The sequence below is a fragment of the Neovison vison genome, chromosome 6 (genome assembly GCF_020171115.1).
Source record: "Neovison vison isolate M4711 chromosome 6, ASM_NN_V1, whole genome shotgun sequence".
NCBI lineage: Eukaryota > Metazoa > Chordata > Mammalia > Carnivora > Mustelidae > Neogale > Neogale vison.
Genome location: NC_058096.1, coordinates 71,010,285 through 71,026,774, shown reverse-complemented (window position 1 = coordinate 71,026,774; position 16,490 = coordinate 71,010,285).

The following is a 16,490-nucleotide window of genomic DNA, read 5'->3' as shown; positions in this document are numbered from 1 at the left end:
TGGTAAGGGCATCTGGGAAATGTAGTTTGCAAAATTTCTACCTGGCAGGAAAGAGGAAGGTAAGGAAGGGCAGGCATGGAAATGGGAAGCAACAGATGTTTTCTAGCACAGAGAAAAGTCCTGAACACTTGGCATCCTTATACATCTTTCTATCCATGTCTCATATTGCGCATAACAATAATAAAACCACATCATGCTGCGTTTGAATGACAGAAAGCAACCAGTCTTCATACAAAGATACACAGTCCCCAAATTGTACTGAGTTCATGACTCAGCTCTAGAAATGTTAATTCCTTTACTAATACAGTCATAATCACAACTAAGTAGTCTGAAACATCAAGACAAAAGTGTGCAGTTAACCACAACTTTTTTTTTTAAATATTAGGGGAAGAGAAATAAAATGCCTAATATAAAAAAAAAGTATATTATGTGCAAGAAAGAACATTATCTATAGATGCTGTAGTCCTTGTTTCTGTAACTGGTCACAAGGCCACCCTTTTTATTTACCACTTTCATCTTTTATTCCATGTTCTATGCTTTCTTCTCCCTCAAACAGCGTTTTAGCTGATCAAGGTTTTTATATTGTTGTTGTTTTTGTTTTGCTTTTAAGATTATTTCTTTATCTGAGAAAGAGAGAGAGAGAAAGAACAAGCAGGGGAGCTGCAGAGGAGGGGAAACGGTAGAGGAAGAGGGGTAGGGACAGAGGGAGAGGGAGAAGCATCCCAGCCAGAGCAGGGAGCCAGGGAGCTGGATAGAGCGCTCCATCTCCAGACCCCCATGGTATCATGACCTAAGCAGAAGGCAGCTGCTCAACCAACTGAGCCACCCAGGGGCCCCCAGCTGGGCAAGATTCTTAATGAAATGAATCAAACTTTCCCTGCCAAAAGAGCTAAATCATTAGCAGAACTGGGTTCTTGATCTGATTTTCCTCTCTCTGTTGTATATAAATTGGGATGAAACTAGCCAAGCCAATATCCTCTTTGTATGAGTGCTTATTAAATGGCAAGTGGAATCTCTACTTTTAGTCCCAAGGAACCATATACGTGTCCTCTAGGGAGAGTAAAACTTTGCTGGAATTAATACCTTGGAGACTCGACTTTTTGAGGAAGCAATAGCAAAATATTTGCAACTGGGTTGTGGATGTGTAAAAGTGAAAGTAGCCATTTCTGTATTCAGGCTTTAATTACCAGAACTGACTGAGTATTCAGTCCCCCAGGAAGAAGTGGCATTTGGTAGGGACAGTCTTCCAAATATCCACAGAAGCCCAGGGATTTGGAAAGAGAAGGACTGGTAAGGCAACTGTCTGACATATTCCCACAAGTTTTACTTCTTTCTATAGTTCCGTCTCAGAATAGGGCTTCTTACTGCTCAGGTTTTATTTATAAGAACTCCTAAGTTGCTACTAATTGTCCCAAGGCAACAAAGGTGGAAGAATCAAGGAAAGATTTCAGTTTCTTTCCGATTTTATTATCTCACTCCTGCAACGGCCCTGCCCTGATCCCAGCAAAAGCAAATCCCTACCCCACTTCACGATGCTTCGTACCTACTCATTTAGAACAACTTTAGCATCCCAGTGGATTTTTGGGGTTTTTCCCATTCTTGATGTTTTTCCCCATGTGTCCCTCTAGGGTTTATTTTGCTATAGCAGTCTGTGCCAGTAAAACATCTTGCTAGTAATTGGACATGACAACATGTAGGAATGTGTGATCAGTCTGTAGTGACCACTAAACCACTGGCTCATGGTTTCTCCTCCTGCTAATATGATGAATGAGGTATTGCATTATTAAAGATCCTTTAAGAAAATATTCCAGAAGGAAAGGCCTTGGGAATCTGCAGACACACATATCTTATGTTACCACAGCTCAAAACATTTAAAATGCCTTGTTGGAAACTGACAAGAGAGAGAGTTTTAATATCACAAATGAAATCAGTTCGTTTTCTAATTGTATCTTATTTTTAACCAAAAGAATTATTACCCTAAGTTGAGTGCTGCTCCATTCACTAGACATGGGCTTTTAATTATTTAATAGTATTTCCAAAAAACAAATTTTGTCTGAAAATATGAACACCTACAGTCACTGATGATAGACCATAAGAAGGAAAAAACAAAACATACTACCCAATAAATACCAGCAGTCAATAAAACCAGAAAATTTGTAAAAAAAAAAAAAAAGAAAGAAAGAAAAAAAGAAAAGAAAAGAAAAAGAAAATCAATAAAAGTATGATTCAAGGAAATTTACACTAAGATTGGAATTTCCAGTAAAGGTTTCCAAACATTTTATTACATAGTACATAGGATTTAGTACATAGGATTCTAAAGTCACTTTGAAATACTTTTCAGTGCTATTGTTTGTGACTTTAGGATTTTTAAATTATTTTATTTTTAAGTGACTACAGGTCCATGAGCAATTATAAGAAATAATACAGACTGGCTGTAATATAGTCTTCACTCCATTCACTGTAATAGTAATAACTTTCAAAACAATAGTACAATGTAATAACCAGGATATAAATATTGGTACAGTGAAGATGCAGAACATGTCCATTACCACAAGGACCCGTCAAGTCGAGGGGTTAGAGCCACACCCACTTCCCTCCTTCCATAACCCAAGATGGCAAGTAAACAGAATCCAGCAGTATGTAGTCTTTTGTGAGTGGGTATTTTTTTTTTTTCCCAGTCAATTTTGGCAGTTCCTGTTAGTTGAGGACAGTTCTTTGGGGGAAGCTGATGTGAATGTTAGCAGCCCTCATTCCCAGCAGCTAGAAGAGAGATGTACTTGCTTTGTAAATAGGCACAACAGCATCTCCCCCTGTCACAACTAAAACAACTCAGGAAATGGAAGACATCAGGTTTAAGTCGCTTATCAAATTCCTACTACTGATAAAGTGGAGGACCTCCTCTTTGAAAGTAGCCTAACAGGGGCACCTGGGTGGCTCAGTGGGTTAAAGCCTCTGCCTTCAGCTCAGGTCATGACCAGGATCCTGGGATCGAGCCCCACATCGGGCTCTCTGCTCGGCAGGGAGCCTGCTCCTCCTCTCTCTCTGCCTGCCTCTCCGCCTACTTGTGATCTCTGTCTGTCAAATAAATAAATAAAATCTTTAAAAAAAAAAAAAAGTAGCCTAACAGACTCTCATCTAGATCCAGAGTCCAGGGCCTGGATATCATAACCACCATGATACCCGACTCATTACCACTATACTGACATTGAGGTCCATCATCAACAGCAACAGAATAACACCAATGATTTCCAAAGACAGTAAAACACATTTTTATAAGCTCAGAATATTAGGTTTTTATCATTGCTTTAACAAATCACCAAAACCTTAATGTCTTGACAATATAAATTTATGGTCATGTAGTTCTGCAGGTCAGAAGGTTAGTGTGGATCTCACTGTGCTGAGATTAAGGTGTCAACAAAGTTACTTCCTTGCCAGGGGAGGAAGTTACATAAATACAGCCTGATTTGACAAAAAGCACAATTTTGGTTAAAGAACTGGATTTGGGCCTCACTCTTATGACTGTGAGATTGAATTGTTAATATTTCTAGTGTTATCTTCAAATAGAGGTCAATAAGCAATCTCCACCAGGCTCACAAAAAACAAAACCAAACCACGCCTCACTGTTTGATAGAAAATTATGTTTTATAAAGTAAACACTTGACACAGAAGTATGCTCTGTGATTAACCAGGAATATCAAAAGACTCTGTAAAGCAGAATCTAGGGGCTCTTCAGGCAGTAATTTAAGTTACAATTCTTTACATCTCATTTTGTCAGTATGATGTCAAGAGATTTTGACAGTTGTTTATACATAAGTATGGCATCCCTCTCTCTTCTGTTAGCCCAGAAAGTGTCAATAAAATAACATATAGATCCATGAAAGACCCATCAGCACATGAAATCTAACATTCAGTATATGATTTACTCAATTTTTCATTACAAACAATAGAAATTAGAGAATTGAGCACATGAGATATTTCCAGTGAAATCATTTGCATCTAAAAGCCTCACAGATAAAGTCTGAATAATGATCCTATGTCTGTTTTCTCCTGTGAGCCATTATGAACACGGTGGAAGTGACACTAAGAGACATTTCTATTGAATCTTTGCCTATTGAGAAAAAGCCTTAATGGTACTAGGATGTTTCTACCTTTTAACAACTGAGTATATTATTAAGTCACTGAAATGCACCCTATTAGCATCTCCTTCTCTAAATTTTGCACTATTTCCCTCTTCACAGTACACTATTACTATTCATTCTTGGTATTCTTTTATACATGAGGCAGGGATTCATAGAGCTGTCACTTTAAAAACATAGTGAAAGACTATTCAATGAAACAAGTTCGAAGGACAAAGTGCAAAACAGCTTGCTTCCTACAAAATGTCATGGACAAATAAAAATAATGACATAACATAAATTATACAATTATGCCAAAATAGACATACGATACAAATAGTAAATGATCAAGTATAAATTTTGCTATAATGTTACTAAATGAATAGGCAGAAAGAGTGGCAAGAGATGTGGTCTGGCTCTGAAAAGAGAAAGCTAGCGTCCTGAATCAATCCCATGCTAGAATATGAATTTGGAAGGATCTTCATCCAGTCTTCTCTTAAGATGTTTAAACAATACTTAAAGGGTATTTCAGAATTGAAAAGAAGAAAGTAAATGACAATAGACATGAGGAATTGTCAAAGAAAAAGTAAAAAACAATTTCAAGCAACAATAACAAGAAAAAACAGCATTTCCATGAATATGATACAGAATAAAACAAAAAACTAGTACATATCGTGGCATTTGTCATAAAAATAACTAATTACATGTAAAATAGTTTTAACACGATATCTACTCTATTGTAAGAAGCTAAAATTTTAGTGATTATTTAATGAAACCAACTGACTGGGTTTCTTAAAATTTCAACCCCTAGATCTATAAACCTAATGTGTCATTTTCCTTCTTTTTATTAAAAAAAAAAGAATCAAAAACTAATAACACCAGTGGTTGCGCCCTCCTTCCTGCCTTGAAAAGGCATAGCTATTTTATTCCCTAGCCCTAACCCTAATCCATAGCTCGAACCATAGCTCTAACCATCTTTTCCTGCATAATCAATCACTCATGTCCTACTGGATTCTTTGCAACATGAGAGACATGCTCTCCTAATCCCCTATCTAAAAATATATACTATAAAACTCATACCTCTACAGAGCAACAGTTTGGAATGACTTGTCCAATTACTTTATTACCACTCGATCTTATAGTATATCAAAACCTGCTACTAGCATGGTTCTCAATCAATTAGGTACGTTCTCATGCACAAGCCTTTCAACAGACTTCAGCCTTCTTGTTATAGAGTTTGATGTCATACTGATTCTGCAGCACATTTTTTATCATTAATTCTGAAGTCTCCAGCCTACCTCTTCAGAACTCCCAATAATGCTCTTACAGGAGAAGTCTAAATTCAGGACAGGGATATAGGTCCCCAAATAGAATTTATAGCCCCTTTGGCTAAACTGGTAAAATCAGGAACAAAGGAAATCCTGAGGACTCTTGGGAGCCTAGTACAGTCTAGAAGACCATCATTCTTTATGTGTAAATAGGTAATAACCAAGGGTTTATGGTGTAGTAAGGTACCTGCTAAGTTCTGGAACTCTCACCTATGTAGTTTCCTCAGGTTCGGGTGGTGGAAACCAGTACATCACAAGGAAAACACATAAAGTTTTGTATTTTTAAAGTTAGTAATTCTGCTCGAACATGAGAAAATTAATCTTTGTTTTTATGAATCTCTCTTTAGAAAAAAAGCTGTTACCTTGGAGATTTATGATTTCTGCAAGATAATTGAGTGGGAAAAAATGATGCTCAGAGGACAAGAGCTTAGAAATTACTTTTTTTTACTTGGAATAATCACCCTGTAAGTATAAAAGGTAAAAATGCTAACGTGAAATTTTCAGTGGTAAAAATATTAAAAGGAATATTTCATTTTGAAACATCTTTTTTAAAGATTTATTAAAGTATAATTTACATAATATAAAATGCAACTATTGTAAATGTACACAGTACATTGATTTTCAGGAGATTCATAGCATGTGCAATGAGCACTGTTGTTCAGCTTCATTTTCATCACACCCAAACACTTCCAATGCCTGAGGTTAGTGGTCAGGCAATGAATGGGCAAAGATTATGCTCAATCACTTTAGCCCATAATGCTTGCCTCTGAAGACTGAGGTGTGTGTGTGTGTGTGTGTGTGTGTGTGTGTGTGTGTGTTGGGAAGCTCATTCAAAGTTTGGGAAATTTTAGTATCTGCCTCAGATTTTACTGTCAGGTTTCTCTGGCCCCTCACCCCACATTTACATAGTTCCCCGGTTAGCCATGGACCTACAGAGGGTTTATCTAGTCCTGATAAGGATCCATCAGCTCCAGGATCTCCTCGTTAAATTTATGTCTGGTCCTCTAGTTGCTTCAAATGGTACAGCAATCTCAAATTAGTTGAGCTGTAGTTCTCCATTGTTTCCTACTGAATTTAGTACTTTAAATGAAATTTTCACTAGACACAGATGTTCCTCCATTCCAAACCATGTCAGCTCCCACAAAAAGCAAATCTACTAGTACTCATGGTCAACCCTGCCCTGATAAGATTGCCTTATTCGCAGAGATGTGAAGTTGATCCAGGCAAGAGGATGGCCGCTCCCATTGGTCTTACCTGGAGTTTATGAATAAGCACTTCTCAATTTGTTTCTAGCCTTTGGTCAACTTGCAAAACCCTGAAATGGTTGTTTGTAACAATCTGTCCAGCTTTGCACTTGTTTTGGTGAGAGAGGATTGTTTGCCAACTTCTTTTCTTTTAATTAATTAATTAATTTATTTGACAGACAGAGATCACAAGTAGGCAGAGGGGTGGGGGAAAGCAGGCTCCCCACTGAGCAGAGAGCCCAAAGTGGGGCTCGATCCCAGGACCCTGAGACCATGACCTGATCCAGAGGCAGAGGCCTAACCCACGGAGCCACCCAGGCACCCCTGTTTGCCAACTTCTTAAGTCCTTCATAAATCCCCCAAATTTCTTCTTTTAAGAAACTGAGATTATGCATGTAATCTTATATAAAGAATGAATGTATAACCTAAAATATAAAAAAGCATAAATAATGAGTAACTCCAGGATAACTAACGGTGCTCATGCATTCTATATTACTATAGCCATTTGAGTTTAAAAATATATTTATCAGTTTCTATACAGCGGATATGACTTTAAGGAAGAGACAGGACTGAAGACCACTGAAATAAAAGGAAAAATTCACCTTATTTTTCCAAATTTGAAAATCATCTGAAATAATGTATTTTCCTTATAGTGTTACTTTAGGAAATGGATGGCAGGACCTTACTGAATAGTGAGACTGAGCCCATGTCCCACAAGTCAGTTCTTAAAATAACTGTAACCAATCTTATATTCCCTGGGCAAAAGTCTGGAGGATTACTCTTCTCTAGAGCAATTGAGCAGTCTCAAATAAATGTCATACAAACTCTGACATTTTAGCCTCTCCGTAAAGTGGTCAGATCACCTATAGAATACAGTTATGTTGGGGAGCCGGAGGGGGGTTCATCAGCATCTCGATACTTAGTTTAAAATATTCAGTTTTAAATGCTATATTAAATTAACAAATGGAGAAAAAGAGTAACAGGTAATTAAAGTCTCTAAGCAAACAACTGAAAAAAAAACCAAAATAAGAAACTAAAGGAAAAAAAAAAAGCACAAACCAACCAACCAAAAAAAAAATAACTTAAAATATGTGAGTATAATATTAGGAACAGAAGAGAACTATAAATTCAATAATCATAATTAATAACCATGCAGAAATAGAAGAATTCATTACCCACATGCCAGTAGAACAGAAAGTTCCAGCTATTCTATAAGAGCCTACACAGGCCCCTTGAAGAGGGAGCATTACCAAACGAAACTTATTCCTGCTAATCAGACTACTGTTAAAACAAGGTGTGCTGTTAGTCTTGATAGTGGCTGACTCATCATGTCCTCTCCATCTCCCTCAGTTCCAGCTATTAGGAGGCCCTTTTGATTTTTTCCTCATAATATACTTTATGCCATTTTCCCTCTTCCTGTTTTTTGTAATTATTTTAGCCAAGAGGAAAATGCAAGTTGATATTAATTGAATCAAAGGGACAGTCTTCTGTCTTCTGCACTAATATACTTCTCACTGAACTACATACCATCTGAGGTTTAGACATCTTTTTGTCATTTTGTTGCAATCTTTACCACTCAGTACAAATCAAAATAGGTCAATATGATGTGCTGGTCTATTTGCTTGAGATGTCAGCATTAATATTTTGAGGTATATTTTGCCTTAATAGAGTTGCCTATGCTTATTGGTACTATATCTTAGAAGTTTCACTATGGTAGTATAGAACATATTTCTTGAGTTCTCTGTACACCAAAACACACTGTTGCAGCTACAACATTGCCAATCACGGAATAGCTATTAAAATAGGAACGAACAAGCATATTTCAGAGTTTATATCAACTAAAAGTAAAAGTAATTAAAAGTAAAAGTAATTTAATTCATAAATTAAAACAGAATGTAGTAATCAAAAAGATACTTTTAAGTTTAAAATTTATTTTCATACATATTAAGTGACAACACTAGTTAATGTCATCTCAGCAAATAAAAGACCCAATTACAAAGTTATTATTCTCATCTGAAAAATTAACAAAGTAGATACAAAAAGTTTGAGTGAAGCACAAGTGTGCAGAGAGGTGAAAATAGCAGATATGGGACAAGCAGGTTTTCTGAAGTCAATCCCATATTCTTTCTACCACATGCCACTACTTTCCCCATTTGGATACGAACTATAAAATTATAATGATGCATATTCATATAAACACACAGTGATGCATAAACAAAACACCAGCTATATTGAGGAACTAATTTTCATGTGTTCAGCAGTTTCATATATTCATTAGAGATTTATGTTAACTCTAAGCAATGGCAGAAAAGACTTTTCATGGTCTCTTATCTGGAAAACTTCATTAATACTGAGATTTTTAACACCTCACACTTCATTTACCAATGCAGTGATTTATCTGCTTTCTATACTCGATATATAAAGCATGTTAAACGCTACTGGGTTTAAAATTTACATAAGGTTACATACATCAAAATGTTTTAAAATGTAATTTAATTGTTGCTACAATATAATTAATTAGTTTACTAGTTAGTTTATACTTTCCTTCCTTTCTACAATTTCTTAAGTCCTTCCCTGAATTGAAAATTTTAGCTTTCCTTCTAATTAACTTTGACATCCTTTCCTTACTCAAAACAATGCATTCCTCAAATATTTATACAGATATCTGTGTAGCAGGGAATAAGTAGGAAGATAAAAAGATCTGAGATTTTCAGTCTATCTCTGACCGTGGCATCCTTGAGATCATGCTAACTTCAGCCCAGCTGTGCCCCTTAGGTTCCTCCACTTCCAGGTAACAGGAACAGCAAGGTCATGTGGTACCTACAATACTCTAGTCCCACCCACCACTGAACTCCCCATTCACAGGGAGCCCCACTGGTCTCAGCATGTACAACAAGGGGAATCTTTCTGATCCTTTTGTCTTTTTTAATTTACGTATTTTTTCTCTGTTGGGGTAAAGCTTCAGACCCATTTGATTATTACTCATTTTCACTTCTAAATATCATATGGTGGTCAAGGATTGGCATTTCTTAGCTACTTCATCTTTGCCTTCTTTGGCTGATTTTCAAGAGCAGACCATATACAGTCTCGGGATAAATTTCTTCTGCTACTCCAAATAAACTGCCAGCAAATGGCTACTTTGGTCCTTAACTTTACCAATAACATCTTAGCAGAAAATTGCTTGCTGAAAGGAAAACACACTTGGACATTGCTTTTCAGTTGCATTAACATCGTTTAAACTCTTAAAATTTTTTCTTGCCAGCATCTTCTTGCCAACAAACAACTATAACTCTAAATGCCTTTTTCCTCCAGTTTATCTCTCTTTTTTTTCTTTTATGGCAGTCCAATACCTTTTTATGGGTTTTTCTTTCTTTTTCAAGACTTTTCCAAACTCTTCAGAAGACTATAGCTCAAATTGTCTGTTAGCATTGTTTTAGAAATCAAGATAAAGGAATCAGAAGGACCAAGACTCCAAATGCTTGTTAAGCAATCTTTTTCATTTACTTAAATTAGAAATCTCTTTGAACATTCATACAAATGTATTATTTATGTATAGAAAATACACCAGGGAGCATAGAAAATATGCAGTAATAAAACTGTCCATCACTTTAGAATCAAATTAATAACACAGAATTTCTGAAACTCAAATAATACTTTGATTTTTAGCTTCAACATATCTGTCACAAACAAAATCTGTTGAGAGTCAGAATACGAAATTCTAGATCTATATTTTAATGATAGATCTATATTGCATGACATACTATATTTGACTAGACAAGACTAATGCCTTCAGAATCGAACTCTTAAAAGAGAGCAAAGGGACTATAAATTCAGAATAAAAGCAAAGGTGGGTGATAATAAGTCAGATATTATAATGATCTATTATTGAATGAAAACATTTCATGGCTTCTTTCTAAATTCCTAAAAGTTTTAGACCTGAGAGAAATTTCAGGAAAAGGAATATTATTGTTCAGTTAAATCAGGAAGAGGCTTATATTTTCTTTTCTTTGCATATGAAGTTATTTTTCAACATATCTTTTTCTTTATTCAAAACATAAAGTTCATAAAAAGTGGCTATGAATCCATCCTCTTTTCTTGAGTTCAGAATCTTTTGTACCTAAAAACAACAAAGTTGGAGTACTGTTTTAACAAGATTTTCTCCTGGTTTGGTATCTGTCTTTTGAGAGGAAGGGGCAGGTACCTTCTGGAGTCAAAGCAAGGCCATGTTGCCACACAGTCCCTTGATTAAAGATGAAGAGTGAGTAAATAAGTCAAACTGGATACATGCACTGGATAATTGGATTTGGGGTCAAATACCCAGCTTCAAATCCCAACATCCTTAGTTATTGGTACTGGAAATGTTACTTACTCTTCTGAACTGATTCAAATTAAAGAGAGATAGTATGAACAGAATGTTATGACAAATAAAATAATGATATAAAATATTTTAACCTATATTTTTATTTTTTAATTTTTAATTTTTAATTCAAGTGTAGCTTGTGAAGACCAGAAATCAGGTAGCAAATTCACCTACCATATTTCTCCTGGTATGTTAGTTTCTTTCGCTATACTGAATATGGAAAAGCAGATGATCAGAAGAAGACTTAAGGCAGTAGGCACTCTGTTGTGGCTAACGCCACTGTAATCTCCCATCTCAGCTTTACCACACACTGTCTAACTTTAGACTGATGATATATTATCAAAGCTTTAGTTTCCCCATTTGTAAGATAAGCATAATAATAGCCCCTGCATCCTGTTGGTTAACAGACGAAGGATGACCATTTTTTATCCAACACGCACTTGAGATTGCAAAGGCAGAGCATCCTGTTGGGCTCCAAAAGAAGATGATGGTGCCTGGCATCAAGGAGCTTATATTTCCACATGGAAGCAGCAGATATACCCATAAATCAAGGTTTGTAAGAGGCAGTGGAGATGGCTAAGTGGAAGACGGGAAATGGAAGGTGCTAAATGGGTGCCCAAAGGGGGCTTCTAATAATAGAAGAACACAGAAATGGGTCACCTTGAGGAGAGAAGAGACTACTGGAGTCATACTACTCCCCTTTCTTGTGTCTTTAACCTGAAGGTCTCAATATGGAAGCCCTTGGGCCAATTCTAACTCCTAGATTTGGGTGCCCCCCCAATACTATTTAATAGACATTTCACGTAAACATTCTGAATTGTGGCTTCTATTGAAAAATAGGATTTGGCATCTCAGGGCACCTGGGTGGCTCTGTCAGTCAGTGCCTGACTCTGGATTTCGGCTCAGTTCATGATCTCAGAGTCCTGAGATGGACCCTTGCAGTTGGGCTGCACGTTCAGCAGGGAGCCTGCTTCTCTCCTTTCCCCTCCACCCTCCCCCTGCTTGGGATCTCTCTCGATCTCTCTCTCTCTCTGTCACAGAAATAAATCTTAAAAAATAAATAAAAGATTTGGCATCTCTGTCTTTTGACATGGGGACATCATCTGACGTGGTATGATTATGACATCTTTAGACGTTCTTTTTGCACAGTGCTGTTTTACACACACAGACTTTATTAAATGCTGCTCAGATTCCACTGAAGATCTTTCATTACAAAACGTGTCCACACAACTGCAAGACATTAGGATGATACTCTGATAACAAAACATGTGAGAAATACCTGACCAACGAAAACATATGAGACTGCTCCAGAATCAACATTTTTTTTTTTTTTTTTTAGAACTCCCTGGAGGAAGCCTACTGCATTTCCTTTCAATAAAGCCAGGCAGTGACAGTGCTCTCCATGTCACCATATTGTGGGACTCTCTGGGGTCAATGGGGATGGAATGCAGGTCAGGTTGGAAGGACTGGAAAGGTGCTGCCCTCCGCCTTTGGGGCAAAGAAGAGGAATAAAGGGAGAGGCGGGTGGAGGGTTCCTTCACCTGTGCTGCCTCGTCCCATCCCTCTGGGGAGTGCCAGATGAAGGTGGCATATATGTGAGGAATAATTTGAAGAATTTGGTTAACTTTCTCAGCTTTATTTATATGGTGTGCTTTATAAGGCCTAGAGATTTCAGTGTTTAGTCAAATTTCAGAGCATGGTAATTTCTCTAATGAAGAAAGGCTTAGCACAGGTAATTTCCTCATCATATTTCTGGGAGAGAGAAAGGGAAGGGTAAGGACTACACCTTAGTTTTATTTTAGGAAATATTCTTTTTCTTAGGATGTAAGTAAGGCTTGTAGCAATGTGAAAAACACATTATAAAAGGGGAAGATATACAGAGTGGACTACTGTATCTGTGTGTAACACAACCAAAAAAAAAAAAAAAAGAATTCAAATCATAATTCCTTTCACTCCCATAATTATCTCACTCCTATCAGAGATGATAAAGTTCATTCATTTCTGTGAAACTTCAGAAGTGATACAATAAAGCAATGATTAGACAAAGGTTACAATATACTGTGGTCTGCTTTCATAGCAGAAAGCTAAGTTTAGTCCATATATTTTTTTTCATTTATAGCCCCAAAAATGGTCTTTTAAATATATTATACTATAGAGAGGTTCGTTTCATAATTTTTACATATTTCAAAAAAGCATACAAAGCTGCCTCTCCAACGTATATGGTAGGCTTTTTCTCATTTGTCACTTGTATTGGTAAGAATACTGCACACGTTCTGCTTTTCCAGAGCTTTCTTTAGCTTTAGTTCCTCTGCTTTTATTAGAACTTGTTTATGTTCTGCTTTCAGTAGCAATGCAAAGCCACTGATAACACTTCCTATCATTTCAAGGAGTTTCACACCATGGAAATGTCCTGTTTCATATATAAACCTGAGGAAAATATTGCTGGTTTTCCAATGAATGTTCTTTTTTTTTTTTTTTTAAGATTTTATGTATTTATTTGATAGAGATCACAAGTAGGTAGAGAGGCAGGCAGAGAGAGAGGGAGAAGCAGGCTCCCTGCTGAGGAAGGAGCCAGATGCAGCAGGGCTGGATCCCAGGACCCCAGGATCATGACCTGAGCCAAAGGCAGAGGCTTTAACCCACTGAGCCACCCCCTAATGAATGATCTTAATCCAAGAAGTTTCCCATATATCTGATGCAGAACATCTTTTTGTGCTGTTTTCGACCACCATCCCCCACCTGCCCACCCTAACGCACAGAAGGAACCTGATGGGAGCTGGCGTCGCTGAGGAACAGGAAGGGAGTTGAATGGAGCAGGTGGAAGATTGTGCTGCTCCCCTAATCTCAAGTATCACAATGTGTTGCTCCAGACACATCCAGGATCCTGCAGAAAAACTCTGAAAGCTCATTCAAAACGATCTAGGAAGGAAGGAGTAAATTTTACAAGGTTCACAATTTTCTAAGAGCTCGGGGTAGAGGGGCAATGCTTTTGTTTTAACGTAAGCTCATTTATGAGGACTTCATTAATTTTCACTCTGTAAAATTATCAGGAAAAAAGTATTTTCAGACTCTTGCAGGAGCTTGAGTAATTATCATAAAAGACAATCTGGCATCTCCTTTTTAATGCGTTTGCCAACTGCCATGCTCTAGATCTTCATTCTCACCTACTACCAAAACAGCCTCTTGCCACTTTCCATGTTCTCCTCACTCAATCTGTCCCATGCACCAGTGCCAGAGCTCCATCCTCAAAGAGATCAAAGTGAGACAGAAGACAGGTGGGCCATTTCATTCCTCTGTATTTTGCCTGTTTTTGGAGACAGCAGAAGAGAGTTTAATGTGGACTTGCATAGATCTTTGTTTCTGAATCCTTTAAATCAAGATGTTATAAGTAATTTCAGGATAGGAGTTCCAAAATAAAAGTTCAAATGTCACATTTTATATATTGTATTGTTTTTGTTGCCAATTTCCTTTCAGTTCAGAGCAACAGTGTTTAAGCCTGTCTGCATGATCATATCACTGAGGGAGCTCTACAAAAACACAATGCGTGGGTCCTATCCTAGACAGATTAAGTCTTTTAGGGATTGAGGTACTAAAATTACTATTTTCCTAAAATGATACCATGGCTATTCTAATGTGAAGAGAAGCTGAAAAGCACTGGTTTAGTATTCTATTATTATATTTGGGAGAAAATATTTTATTTACTTTAAAATGCATTGTCAAAACAAGATAGAGTCAGGGATATGCCTTAGAGGAGAAAGGGAGAGAGAGGCTTGGGATGGCCAATCAGCTCAGAAATTTATGAAGTAACCATTGATTTCTGTCTTCCAAAAACAATCTTTTTTCCTATTCTTAGCTACTTATCTCCTACTCTTAGCTACTTCCTAATTTTGACGGCAGGAAGAAAGATGACTTAGCTCATTGTGAAATTTAGAAATGGTTTGCTGTACCCATGTGGCCTCAGCTCTTTGGGGCTCTTTCTTTCAGAGATTCTTGCCCTGAAACTGAGCGGCTTCTCTTCTCACTCTGGAGTCAATACATTAAGAATACCTGACTTGAGGCCCAAGACAGGATCCAAGATCACCAAACAAGTCCCAGGGCCTCAGCAATGGCAATCAAGATAGGGCATGAGCCCTCCTGGAAACTTCCCTGAAGTTAGGTGGAGACTCTGCATAGTTAGCTCTCCCCTCTGCATCAGAGAATGTGAGATGGAGGTGGAGGACACAATTAGAAAAGCCTTAGGTTATTCTCTATTTCAGTGCTAATGATTTTTAATTCTATCTGAGTCCTGTGTAGGATTTATTATCAATAAATAAAGGGTTCTAATGCCTTTTGAAATACTAGTAGAAATATTCTCTCAGGGAAAAGAATTGGAAGAAGGGAAGGAAAGAAGGAAGAAAGGGAAGAAGGAAAGGAGAGAGAAAGAGAGGGAGTGAGCAAAGGAAGAAGGGAAGGAGCAAAATAAGCTCTTGGGCATGGGGTCCCTGTCTTGATCATTCCGCTCCTCCATATGATTCAATAATCTTTACAGAACTTTACACAACTGAGTTGTGAGTAAATCTGAAACATATGGTTCTTAAATTATCATCAAAACCTTCAACCTTTAAAAATTAAGTTTTGAAGGATCTATCATAATGCCTTTTCAGTCTTTCCATAAAGTTTAAACATAATACATTTTTAAGAAATCAGATGAGTTCCCTATCAATAAACAATTCTCTTTTCCAAAAGAAGTTCCTATGTAAAAACAAACTTAGCTATTACAAATTTTATCAAAGGTCTCCAAAGCTTTTAATCAGGACCTAGGTTAAAATTTGGAAAAATCAACCTTTCTTCTGAATCTATAGTCCAAGTGAAGTTGGTGCCATGATAGATTTTTTCTTGATTTGTTAAGCAGTTATTCATCAAAAATATATGATTAAAAATAAACCCTTGTAATAGTGAATATGGAGAATTTGTATGTGTGCACACCTACACACACACACACCGTGCATACATGTGCACACACATCACTGTGGAGCTGAAAGAGACAATACTTCAAATACTTTGCTAGGAACAACGTGTTTGGATCTGAAAATTAATAAAGGGAAACTGCACTAAAATGGAATAGGGAGGCTAGAAGGGGGAGCACAGTACCCCTCAACATGAATTATAGGAAGAACTATCCATTACAGACCCCAATGGAAGAATCATCAGCAGGAAAGGATCAATTTCAGGCCCCGAAGGGGAAAGATAGACATTGCATTTCCTACAAGAGACTACTCCTGCAACTCACCTAGTGAGTAATCCTCATGGACATGTGCTTTTCTCCACCGGACTTTTATTCAAAATAACTGCTCCCAACTTCCTCCTTCTTTCCCAGAAAATAACATTCCTCTCCTTTGTTTGTTGGGCTGGACTATGGCTTTGCCATAACTTGCATGTCCCAAAATACAATCTTCTGTTATTC